General features: G+C 44.4%; 1 protein-coding gene across 3 annotated transcripts in view; it reads left to right on the forward strand.

The window, feature by feature from the left end:
• Positions 1-13,264, forward strand: part of DLGAP2 (DLG associated protein 2) — a 1,381,880-nt gene that overhangs the window by 161,804 nt on the left and 1,206,812 nt on the right. The gene's annotated exons all lie outside the window — the stretch shown is intronic.

Here is a 13,264-nt window from a genome sequence, read left to right on the forward strand (position 1 = left end):
CTCCTCTCAGTAAAATGGTGAGACCAACATGCAGAGTTTGGAAACCTTTCCAAAGTGCAATTTCTGCTGAGATCAAAGCTGCACTTTGCAAATATTGTAAAAAGAAATATTATTTTTCAAATGCTACAAGGATGACAAAACACATCCTAGCATGACTGAGTTGCCCTAAAGACACTAAAAAATACTTTATGGAATGAAATGACGAGGACCATAATAAAAGTGCAAGTAGCTTTTCCTACAGAGTTCTCATTCCTGAAACACTCTTTCCGCCGCTTCTGGAGTATCACAAAGCTGCATCTTCAAGTAAGGGAGTGTTGCAAACCACAGCCTTACAAAAATACACAATACCTTCATTTATAGATAAAATAATACCTGAAAATCAGAGAAAATTGATCAAGCTTTTCATAGAACAATATATGCTTCTGGATCAGCATTGTCAATAACTGAAAATGCATATTGGCAGGAAGCTTTTACAGGTAAAGGGGGTGGTTACATGTTCTCAGATGTCGCACCATGTAGTTTAGGCAGGGAGCTCCTCACAAATTTACTTGCCAAGAGTAGTTATCTTGGTCGATTGAGAGGGATCTATTGATTTCTCCCTAAGTTTGGCCTTGTTGCACTTTTCTCTTCTACCACTAGGTGGCCGGGTACTTGGTGGCACTAGATACGAGAAGGGCAACCCAAGGTCAGGCTATGGGTATATGGGTATCTCAGCCAATGAGCAGGGGTTTTCTTGAATCCCTTGGCCTGCTGGGAGAGCCTATATATTTGGGTGAGGTCAGGTGATCTGTGTTCTGTGCTGCCTGGACGCGATGTGCGTCGTATGCCCCGGGCTGCTAGGCCGGAGATTGGGCCTAGCCTATTGGGGCATCTGGCTGTCAGGCTGTGTGAAGGCCTATCCAGAAGTAAGAGGGCAGCACAGGGTTGGGAATGTGGCTTGCAGTTAAACACAAAGTGTTGGTTCTGCCGGCCAGAGAACCTGTCAGTGGTCGGAGGTAGAAGGGAAGCTGTCGCCATGAAGGGGTCAATCGCCTTTACCAAGGACCACAGTGAGTAACTGAAGCAAGTACCGGAACCATATTCTCACCGAAAGGGCACAGTGGATAAGCGAGAAACTTCAGGCGGTTATCAAGTCAGGGACCCAACCAGCGGAGATGACACTTGCAGAGCAGCCTTGTGTGTCAAGCTAGGGACTGAGCCGGTCAGCAGGGGTTAAGCTTGAAGATATCCGAAGTGCCAAGCTAGGGACCTAGCAGGGAAGCGTGGGTGCCGCTTGAGGGAAATACTACCTCAAAAGCCTTGAGGAGCTCACGGGATTCAGTGTCAGTGAATCAGATGGACTAGTGAGAGACCGGGAGCTCAGTATTAAAGAACTAAAAGGATCAGTTGTAGTAGGAGCTGAAAAAACTGTTACATTTGAGTTAGGAACTGTTGAAGGACTGTTACCATAGGAGAATGCATTCCTGCAAGTGAAGATGTGGCTTATTGCTGGGACCTTTCCCTGCTATTTTCCTCCTATTGAAGTCTCGGAGTCTGCCAATTAGGTTTGCAATTATCTAGGGGTGTCCTGGCCCTAACCCTCTTTCCCCCAAAAATATATAAAAAGGACTGCCGAAAGAAATAAAACCTCTTTTGCATCCTAGAAGTGTCTGGTGCTCAATGTCTTTCACCATCTTTGCACCCACTATACCTCACGACCCACCACATATTGAAGGATGTCAGCTGTCTTTGGCCTTGGAGGTCCTCATTGGACTGGAAGAAGTTAGAGATTCTGCTGCACATATAAAGTTGAAATGTTCTTAACATATATACAGTCTTTGTTATTCCATTTGTGAAAAAGGGGAAATTTCAAACTACTCCATGCTTTTTTTTTTTTCAATTTTTCTGAAAAATACTATTTTTTTTCAGAAAAAAACAGGGAAAATGTTTTTTTTCCTCCGTGGCTTCGACATTTCTGGAAATATTACATCTCTAATTATGGGGCATCTGTTTATTGATTGTCCTGCCTCTAAACTGAAGCCGCTGCTAACAGCTGATCATGGGACTGGACCTGAGCGGCTTCAGAATAGGTAAGAATATACATCTTTTCTTTAGAGGGTTAAATAGAATAGGCTTAAAATGGGAGTGGGAGAAGGTTTAGCCTTAGTGAGAGAACTTTCTAGAAAAGGGTAGCAGAGTGAGACTTCAAGGCGATATCCTGTGGATTTTTCAGTCAGATCCTTGTTGTTCTGTACCTGTACATCACAGAGAAGCTAGAGTGGAATCTGCCTGTTTCTTCTGTCTGCCTAAGAGGACAGAGTAGAGTGAACTGCTGTCTTGTAAGTGCCATATGGTCTGTGCAGAGAAGTTTCTACAGTGACTGACCCTTAGATTTATGGAATTGCTTTACTTTGCTGCAACACAGAATTGTCATATTTTCAGTTTAATTAGTTCAGCTCTTTAAAAGATAGACTATATTGCAAAGTCAAGAAAAGATTCAGCTAAATTCAGATGATAAATACAGACAATTTATCTACGGTAGTGTCTGCTAAATAGTCAACTGTTTGGCAGAAGACCTTGCTCAAAAAGGATCTTAAATGAACTGCACTCTGAGGCTGGGTTCACACCTCAGACGGATGCGGCTCGCAGCAGGGGTGCCGTGCGTCCCTGTTCTTGGTTTCAGGGATGAATCCGGGCCGAATTTTGCCTGAATTCGACCTTGAAATGGAGCCAAAGAGGCACGGCATTTCTGTGCAAGCCACTCCACAGTTGCAACGGAGATATGTGAACAGGCTCCATAGAGAGCCGATCACAATCTCCTGTCATTCGAATTGGATGGGGGGGGAAACCTGCATCCAATTCACATAGGTGTGAACCCAGCCTGAAATCTTTCAGCGTGTAGTATCTTAAAGAGACAAAAAGAGTGCATCAGTTGTTCTTTTGTTGCCTTGCAAAAAAATCTTAATGTGCAGTTGTTCAGGACCCCAACACAGACCCATGAGGTCAACCAATGGAAATGTTTGTGAATTATCATTATTTCCGATAACTAGGATAAAGTGAACTATTATACCACAATTGTTGATGTTCTAATACCAATAACTGTGATTCCACTCTAAGTTAGTGCACTTGTTTCTGTTTGTATTAACCATATTTCAATTTTTCAGCATGCAGCTGAAGTAAAGTTTCATATTTAGTTACAGGCTTTCTCCCTGTGTCATGGGATTTTCAGGCTTTTACTAGCTTCAAGTAGGAGCTTTGCCTTTATACTTATCAAAGCCAACCATCAATTTGGGGGTTAATCCAGGATATTAGCTACACCCACTCAATTTCTCTATGCCCAGTGTCTCCTAAAGGCAGACAAGATGCCACCAGGTAGTGTGGGCTCCAGCATGTCAAACCACAACTCTGTATTGTAATCATTAGAGGTACACATCTGGCAGGTTGTCATGCATTGTCTTCTGAAAACCAGGGCTACATCCTAGACTACACAGAAGATCTTATAGTATTCTGCTATTATGCCTTACTCAAGTGCTGACATACAATCCCTTTCTGCTCCCAGTCTCAGAAAGTTTCACTGTCTGCTTTAGCACAGTCTACAGTAATAATCCAATAATTCTCACTTGACCCATAAATGAGTAGAGATATTGAGATGGGTGCAAGTTCACAAAGTTTCCCTACACTAGAGACACGTATACCCCGTGGCGACCCAAATACCAAACTCAACAATGTAATGGAACATTGTTTGAAGACTCTTGTTTTACCAACAAGTTATGGATATCAGAAGCTGAGCTTCTTCTCAGGAAAGACCCCTATTTTGTCTGTGGAGGAGGATTTTTCAGATCTGGATGGATCAAGCCTCACAAGTCTTAAAAGGGTGTAATCTCTGGGGGGCATAAGAAACAGACAGTCACTGAGAATTTAAGAGAACCTGCTGCAGTAATTACACTAAAGTTGAACAAGCAGGACTGTACCCCTTTAAAATATTTTGACGCACTGTGTGCTGTGTATGAAAGGGTAGAAAAGCTTTCTGAATGTACAAGTTTAGACACACCTATCAACAAACAGGAGAGAAATGTGCAACTATTTTTTTCCAAGTGGATGAGATCTTTCATCATATTATCAAAAAGAAAGGGATTGATGCCAGACCTGCTGACAAAGTTCACGTCAGTTAAGTTCTGCAGAGAGCCAACTGAAAAATGCTATAATTAGTGGGACTGCTTAAGCAGTCCCACTATTGTTATTCAATTTTATTTATTTTTATTTCTTTATTCCGTACGTTTTTTGGCTCTGCGTAACTTCTGCATACTTTCAGCTATTAAAACCATTCAACTATTAAAATGTTCGTCTCTTTCAGCTGATGATGGGACTTTTTTTAACTTTTTTTCTACCATTTATACTTTTTAAATATTAAGCTTTTTATCACTTTTTTTTTAACATTGAAGTCAATGGGAGCATGCTTCAGATCCTTAAAATCTTCTTCCGCTCCCAAAAGTTTCAGCTCCTTCATACTTTCACCTACAGACGCCAAACAAACTTTAAAATGTTCACAAAATATTCAGCTGTCTGGCTATATCTTTTCAGTTTGATATCTTTTACAGTTTTTGTGAAAAAGCTTTTTGTTTAGTGGTCATTTCAGGAAAGTTTAGCCATTAATCAGAGTGTACTGTGTTGCTTTTGTTGCCATGGTTACCAAAGCTTCTGTTATACACAGGTGGGGAAGGTGGCTGGAGCATCTCAGCTCTGATTACAGAGCCCAGGGGAGGGGACAGACACACCATATACTGATTTATAATAGAGGAATATGATGGGGCAGTTTTGATGGGACAGTTCTGATGGGGCAGTTTTGATGGTGGCAATATGATGAGGCAGTTTTGATAGGGCAATTCTGATGGGGCAGTTTTGATGGGGCAATTCTGATGGGGCAGTTTTGATGGGGGCAGTTTTGATGGTGGCAATATGATGGGGCAGTTTTGATGGGGCAATTCTGATGGGGCAGTTTTGATGGTGGCAATATGATGGGGCAGTTTTGATGGGACAATTCTGATGGGGCAGTTTTGATGGGACAATTCTGATGGGGCAGTTTTGATGGTGGCAATATGATGGGGCAGTTTTGATAGGGCAATTCTGATGGGGCAGTTTTGATGGGGCAATTCTGATGGGGCAGTTTTGATGGGGGCAGTTTTGATGGTGGCAATATGATGGGGCAGATTTGATGGGGCAATTCTGATGGGGCAGTTTTGATGGTGGCAATATGATGGGGCAGTTTTGATGGTGGCAATATGATGGGGCAGTTTTGATGGGGCAATTCTGATGGGGCAGTTTTGATGGTGGCAATATGATGGGGACAATTTTAATGGAGCAGTTTTAAAGGTGGCAATATGATGGGGCAGTTTTGATGGTGGCAATACGATGGGGCAGTTTTGATGGGGACAATTTTTATGGGGCAATTCTGATGGGGCAGTTTTGATGGCAATATGATGGGGGCAGTTTTGCTGGGGGCCGTTTTAGCAATTCAGCTATTCAGCATTCCCACGCATTTTCCCCAGGAAATGCATTTTCTAGTCTTGACATGTCTGTTGAAAGGCTCATCTCTGCATGACTCTAAACAGTCTGTCTGTGTTCAGACTTGAGCATCAGTCCTGCACAGATGTACACATAGAAATGTGTGTTAAGATCAGTGAAGATCTGTGCAGGTGACAGCCTGTAATTGATTTTAACAGGCTGATTGTATGCAGCTGCACTGACCACCTGTGCCTCCTGGACAGATAACCATGGCCCTCTGCACAGGTGGTTGGATTTGTGTGCCCATGTGACTGAGCCCCTAGCAAATTAGCCACTTTGGTTGACAAGTCATACCCCATGATTCCTAATGATAACCATTCATATCTGTGCGACTTCAAAGTAGTCCCCATACTACTTTGATAGACCTCAAGTTTACACAGGCATTCCCTGAAATCGCAGCAAAATCGTGTGACTTTCAAATTGTGGCAGTGTGAAAGGGGCCTTAAAGGTAAATGATCAAATCTAATTCTATTTTAAGCCATGGGAAGCAATAGTTTATGCAGTTTTAGGTTGAAAAAGGCTGTAGCAAGTTTAATTGTTGTCCCAAGTTTGTCTCCTATCTGTTTAGAGCAGTGGTTCTCAACTCCAGTCCTCGGGACCCACCAACAGGCCAGATTGCCTTAGGGAGATGCAGACTAGAATACTGCAATCACTGAGCAGCAAGTGATATCACCTGTGATGTATTTCAGTTATCTTGCAAACCTGGCCTGTTGGTGGGTCCTGAGGCCTGGAGTTGAGAACCACTGGTTTAGAGGCTGTTCATTCCTCTATATTTAAATTATCTCTGCACTCACATGGACATTATGTGGAGTATTTAGGGGTGGTGTTTTATGATCTTTTTCAACAAATCTCTGATGTAAATCTATAAAGTGGCCTGCTCTATGTGAACAATAAAAATCTGAACAAACACTCTTTTTTCAATAGTCTCCTTCAGCCTCCCTCTGAGAGAAGGGAATAGCTACTTGATTTTAAAATAACTCATACAAATCCCTTATACTGTAGAGTTCTTTAAAGGTCAATTCTAATTCCTGATTACTCAAGGAATCAATAGGGTTTGGAACAAGTTGGATTCTATCCCTACCATTTACACTCAAGTTTACACTCAACACAGTACCAAAAGTGCTTCTGCAATATCAATATCCTACTAGAATTATTAATATTCAACAGTCTTGATCCCTCATACTCAAGACAGCTTCACCTTAGCTAACATTGTAGGCATACAACTTGCAAAGTGAACAATCGCATTGATAGTAGAACAGCCTCTGCTTCTTAAAGTGATTGTAAAGGAAATATGTTTATTTAAAAAAAATAACAAACATGTCTTATGCAGTGGTTTTGCACGGAGCAGCCCCGATCCTCTTCTCGAGTCCCCCTGCCGGCACTCTAGGCTCCTCTCCCTTGCCGAGCGCCCCCATAGCAAGCCACTTGCTGTGGGGGCACTCGTGTGTGTGATCGCTGCCGAGCCAACTCTCTGCATCCACAAGACACAGAGAGCACTTCTCAGCCCACCCCCTGCTCCCGCCTCACTGACTGTGATTGAGTGTAATACATTGGCTCCTGCATCACAGCCAATCAGGAGGGAGACACCTGGGAGAGCCTCAGGTCTCTTGCATATCGCTGGATCGAGATCGGTCTTAGGTAAGTATTAGGGGGTTGAGGGGGGAGATGCACACTGAAGATTTTTTACCTCATGCATAGAATACATGAAGGTAAAAAACCTTAAACCTTTACAACCAATTTAAGTAAATCAACAACGAACAGACCAGCATTTCAATCGTTTTTGTAGCAGGGATGAAAACAAGCGATGGTGTCTGAAGTAGTAAATTACTTTTAAACTTTAAAAATGCAGCTGTTGCTAGTACTCTATACGGAGCATATTTTTAAACCTTTTTCAAAGCAGAACTCAAGACAACTTTTTTTTATCTTGTTTTAGATTTTGGAAGGTTTGGAACATCTATCAGGTTTTAATTCTTTCTGTGTCACTTTTTGGAAGATCTACCCAGATTTGTCTTGGTAACCTTTTTAACCAGAACAGAAGAGGGAGAAGAATGATAGTAGATGATATATATATCCTCAAACAGGGGTAAAAGGTGGGATTTCCCTTTGCTTTGGGGAGATGTCCACTCACTTTCTGTCATGTCTCTGTGACAGGAAGTGAAGAGGAAATCTTCCATGGGGCCCCAAACAGAAATTCTACCCCATCCACTCTATCCAGAATTAAAAATAAACAGTAATCTGTCAGTTTGAAGTTCTTTTAGGACCTAGCTAGGTAAACCAGGAACACCAGCCAGGGCCCAGAAAGTCTTTTTTTATGGCAACGACAAATTATAATAGAGCCCCAATCTGACACTTACTGCAAAAGCATTTTGCCCCATACGGAACTTAACCTGTGCTTTGTCATGTTCGCTGTAGTGTTTTCCTTCCCATGATGAATTATTATAAAATTGAGAATTTTTAATCTTCTGATGCAGTTGTTATTTTAGGCAAGTTTTGTGTTGTCTAATAGCAGTGCTCTGTATTGTAGAAAGCCACATGATTTTTGTTGTCATCATGTGACAGCAATAGTTTGTAACAGTGGCGTATCTAGCACATTTGACACCTGGGGCTGGTCATTTTTTTTTTGGACCCCCACAAGAAAAATGATATGTGGCAATATAGCAGCGCCACGCCAAAACTGTGGTCAGAGTGCATCAACAGTGGGAGGGGCTTAAAGGGCCATATGTTTTAATGACTATGACACAAGGGAGTATGTGGCAGACAGTACAAACCTCAGAATACTCATTTTAATAAAATAACTAATCTATTGCATATCCTTTTCTACACACCGCTAACCTTAAAGTGATATTAAAGGATTGTTTTTTTTTTTGTTTTTTTTTTTAGAAATAATAAACATGTTATACTAATGTAGCACTAACTCTCGGTGGAGCTGCTGGTTTAAAGCGGGCTTGTTACCTTCACTCTCGATACCTCTGTTTCACCGGCACCGGGTCTAGGGTTCCGTTGAGTTTACCTCTGGACGATATAAGCACCAAACACTTGAGTAGGTTTTCCAATGCTTTAATGAACAAATAAAGGAAGTAGCAAGAAAGAGGCAGAAGGAAAGCTGCAGGGAAGCTCAAATACGTTTCCTTAGTATTCTTCAGAACATTCTTTGTAATTGAAAACTTGTAGTTGAATACGCTCCCCTTGTGGGATTCAATCTTTGCCCGCCTGGATAGACCTCTCTCACTTGTCTAGCAGCCAGTACGTAGCACGAACAAAAGTCTCTGCCACAGACTTGTTTGAAATAAAACCCATACGATCCTCTGCCACAGGATGTAATGGTTTGCGGTGAATGTCAGACACAGTACTTGAACCTTTAAGCCAACCCAGCAGTACTATGTAGTAAGACTACTTCAGGATACGTCCTCCAACCGAGTCACCAGGCCCCTCTCCAGACCAGCACTCTGCATGATCCTTCCGTCCTCCCCTGGGATCTTCTCGGTTGTCCAGCTTCTTCACTCAGGATAGACAGCTCAGGACCATTCCTCTGCTGCTGTGGTAGGCCCCAGACAGGCTTCTGGGCCCACCCACACGCCGCAGCGACGTGGGCCTCCGGAACGGTGGAGCACGAGGTGGTACTCTAATACATACCTGTCGGCCAGGAGGGCCAGCAGGTGGCTGAAAACGAACCCCAGAACATGGCGTCTGTCCCATAAATACCCTCTCCCAGAATGCAACTCGGAGGACCACCTCCACCAAGTTATCTCCGGGACAGAGGAGTACTCATACACTTCAACACGTTGCTTTTCCAACACTGGCCCATGGCGGCAAGGACACCCACCGGCACAGTGTGGAACTACACGCAACATCAGCCAAGCTGGAACAAAGGCAAATATAACTTCCTATAATAAGTAACCCACAAGATTTACCTATCAGCGGTAGATTAAAATCTACCAGCGCTACACTAACCTGCTCTGTTGCAGTGGTTTTGCACAGAGCAGCTTGGATTCTCCTCTTCTCAAGTCCCTTGCCGGCACCCCTGACCCCTCCCTCTTTTTGGGTGCCCCCACAGCAAGCAGCTTGCTATGAGGTCACCCAAGCAGACGCGCTCCCAAGCCATAGCTCTGTGTGTCCATTCACACATGGAGCCATGGCTCGACTCTGCTCCCTCCGTCTTCTGTTTGGCTCGCTCGCTGTGATTGACAGCAGTGGGAACCAATGGCTCCCACTGCTGCCAAAGCTCATCAGGAGTGTGAGTCCCCGGACAGCCAAGGCTCTTGTGGATGGCCCTGGATCGAGAGGGGGCTCAGGTAAGTATTAGGTGGGGCTTGGGGGCTGCTGCACACAGAAGGTTTTTTTTACCTTCATGCATAGAATGTTGTGCCTTTACAGCCACTTTAACAAAGAATGTGCTGTACTTAGAATGCAGTAGTCAGGAGTAAGAAATGTAAAACACAGTGAGGGGGATTTATCAAAACTGGTGCAGTCAGAATCAGGAACAGCTGCGCATGGCAACTTCTATCGTCAGCTTGGTTAGCTTTAAAAATGAACGCTATGAGCTGATTGGTTGCCATGCACAGCTGCTCCAAATTCTGTCTGCTCTAGTTTTGATAAATTCCCCTAAGGGCTCATTCAGACAGGTGTTGAGACAGGTCCTGTATGCTGTGCCACTTTTTGCTGCATCTGCATCCACCAGAGAGCTTCACCTATAGAAGTGGGTGCACAGATCCGAATGCAAACGCTATGCGTTTGGATACATGCATCGCTTTCTGTCTGGATGTCAAATTTTGACATTCGACTATGTCCATACAGCCGCTGCGTCCCAATTGACTTTGACTAGACTGCCTGCACAGGGATGCACAGAACACCAAGTATCCCCACGCAGTACACGGCCATCACACTGGGCATGGATACATATGCTCCATGTGAACGAGGCCTAATTGTCATGTGGGCCAGACAGCATGTAGATTGGAAATATTTTTTTTTTATTTCCAATCTTCATGCTGTATGTTCATTTTGTGTGACGTGATCCTGGACGACATCTAGAGGCAAAAAAGTGTAACTTCACTCTAGATCCCAGCCTATTTATGCCAGATCCACGGACTCCTCCTTGCTCTGAGGAAACCAGCGACAATTGGCTGGTGAAACGCGTCAGTACGTGCCGTCAGCACGCTATCCCGGAAGCCATGTGCAACGCTGTGGATGTCTAAACAGCCGAGACCGAACAGCTGATGACCGGCGTCCTATTGTACCTGACCACCTTACTCCGTATGGCAAGCGCAGCGCTCGGCGGACTTAGCAGCTAAAGCAGCAAACTGGCACTAGACTCAGGACTCACACTCCAAGCCATTTGTTGGGGAGAAGTATGGCAAGACATGGATCTGGGTCGCTGTCCGGGTGGTGAGATAAGTACCCCCCTATGTATGACCACATGCTTCCTCTATTGTTCTTAAGCCAGCCTCCCCTTTCTTCTGCTTGCGGCAATCGTCCATTGCTGTATACATGATCTGCTAGGTGCTGCGGGCTCATTTGCTGCGTTTGACGCTGTTATTATAACATATTTACCTGTCTAAACAGATAAACTGTCAGTCACAGCCGGTCACTCTTGCTGTGTCCCCTTGGAATCCATTTTGGCCAGCTCCGGTTTATTTCTACCAGGTGTATCGGCCTCTGGACTTTTATGCGGTCTCCATCCACTTCTACCCACACACCTGTTATACCATGCCCCTGAAAAGTGATTCACTAATTATGTCACTTTAGCTCCACTGCCTTCTGCTATAATAATCAGTTTATGAGTGGTGAATGGAGTGTGTTCGTGGTATGTCTGGCCATGGCTCCCTTTGTTTTTAATGACAACGTTGTCAATTTTATGATTAGGGCCAGTGATAGTCACTCACTATAGCCCTATTTGTTCTGAATTGTCATCTTTTGTGTGGTGTGTTTTTTCTAAATTACTAATAAAATTGGCTTGGTTTTTCAGACAGTGCCTGAGGGTTTTCTGTCCTCTTGAGAGATACCTTCTCTCTGTTTTTTCTCTCCCCAGCCTAGACTGACTCTGTGACATCAGCCGAGAGTGGGCTTAACCCCGCTGTCAGCTGAAAATGGGTCACAGGAGTGCAAAACAATCTGCACTGTTGTGATCAACAGGAGAAGTACAACCAAACAGGCTTTGGCTGTACTTCTCCATTAATAAATCTGTCACACAACCTGTCTCTCTGCTCCTGTTTGACATTACTTGCGACAATTAATAAATGTCCTCATTTCCCCATTTATGTTGTGAACTCACCCTCCAGGGCCGAGGCAGGCTCTTTCTCATGCCAGGTGTTAAATCCGGGCTCTTTCTCCCTGAAGCTGGAATGTCCTTCAGGCACCCTCTTTCCTAGTCCATAGGGCCTCAACGATCCCTCTCCCATAGTCCAGGGCCTCCAGACACCTGCTGCCCTAGTTCAGGGCCTCCAGACACCCCCTCTCCTAATCTGGGACCTCCAGGCACCCCCTCACCTAGTCCAGTATTGTCAGAAACCATGAAAGCAGACCGAGACAGAAGTACAGTTAAATCACACTTGTTTAATAATAAAAGTAAATAGAACAAACGTAGTCAAAATAATAGCTGAAGTTTGGTAACTGGAATGACTAGTCAGCCAAGCCAGAAAGTCAGGGATCAGTGTAGTGGAACAGCAAGCAGGATCTGGATCCAGAAGGGATGTCAGCCAAGCAAGTCTTTAAACAGGAGCGCAGGAGATAGTCTCTGTGATGTTGACCAAGAGGAAGGCAGAGATTCTTTGGGCTGGATGGCTTGAGTAGGCAGGTCTGATGAGCAGGATATCATCAACAGGTGAGTAGCTGTGGAGAGATGGGAGCTGGCAATTAGCAGACAGCTGAGCAGCTAGCTCAAAGAAGGAAGGGCTGAGCCCAGCCCTGACAGTACCCCCGCCTCAACGACCGCTACCCTCGGAGGACCACCAGGCTTGAGGGGAAAACGTCTATGGAAATCACGGAGGAGGACAGGGAGACAGGGGCATGTACATCCGAGGATGAGACCCAAGAGCGTTCCTCCGGACCATACCACTTCCAATGCACCAGTCAACAATTGACTGTACTTCATACTCCTCATGGTTCTCAACCTGTACAGGGTGAGGACGTGGCACTGAGGTGGTAAACGGTTGCAAACCAAAGGTTTTAATAAGGAGACATGAAATACATTTGAGATATGCATATTAGAAGGAAGGTCTAATGCGTAAGCCACTGGGTTAATCCTGCGAAGATTACGGAAAGGCCCAATAAACTGAGGTGTGAACTTCAGAGAGGGTACACAAAGTCAGAGGTTGCGTAATGACAGCCAAACCCTGTCCCTAACCTGGTAGGAAGTCACAGGCAGGCGTCTGCGGTCAGCATGGAGTCTGTACCTATCATTAGCATGTCACAAAGCCTCCTGGACTTGTGCCCAAGTGGAATGAAGACCAGACATGCTCCTCTAATGCAGAAATACCCTGCGGAACAAATGAGTCAGGCAACATGGAAGGTTGGAAACCATAGTTCGCCATAAATGGGGACAATCAGGAAGCAGAATTCAAGGCACTATTGTGAGCAAACTCTGCTCATGGTAATAGGTCTGACCACAGTTGTTATGATGGTCAGAAATATAGCAACGTAGGAATTGCTCCAAGGACTGATTGGCTCATTCTGCGGCCCCATTAGACTGTGGGTGATACTGTCAGAAACCATGAATCAGACCGAGACA

This window comes from Aquarana catesbeiana, linkage group LG04 (assembly GCF_042186555.1).
Source record: "Aquarana catesbeiana isolate 2022-GZ linkage group LG04, ASM4218655v1, whole genome shotgun sequence".
Taxonomy (NCBI): Eukaryota; Metazoa; Chordata; class Amphibia; order Anura; family Ranidae; genus Aquarana; species Aquarana catesbeiana.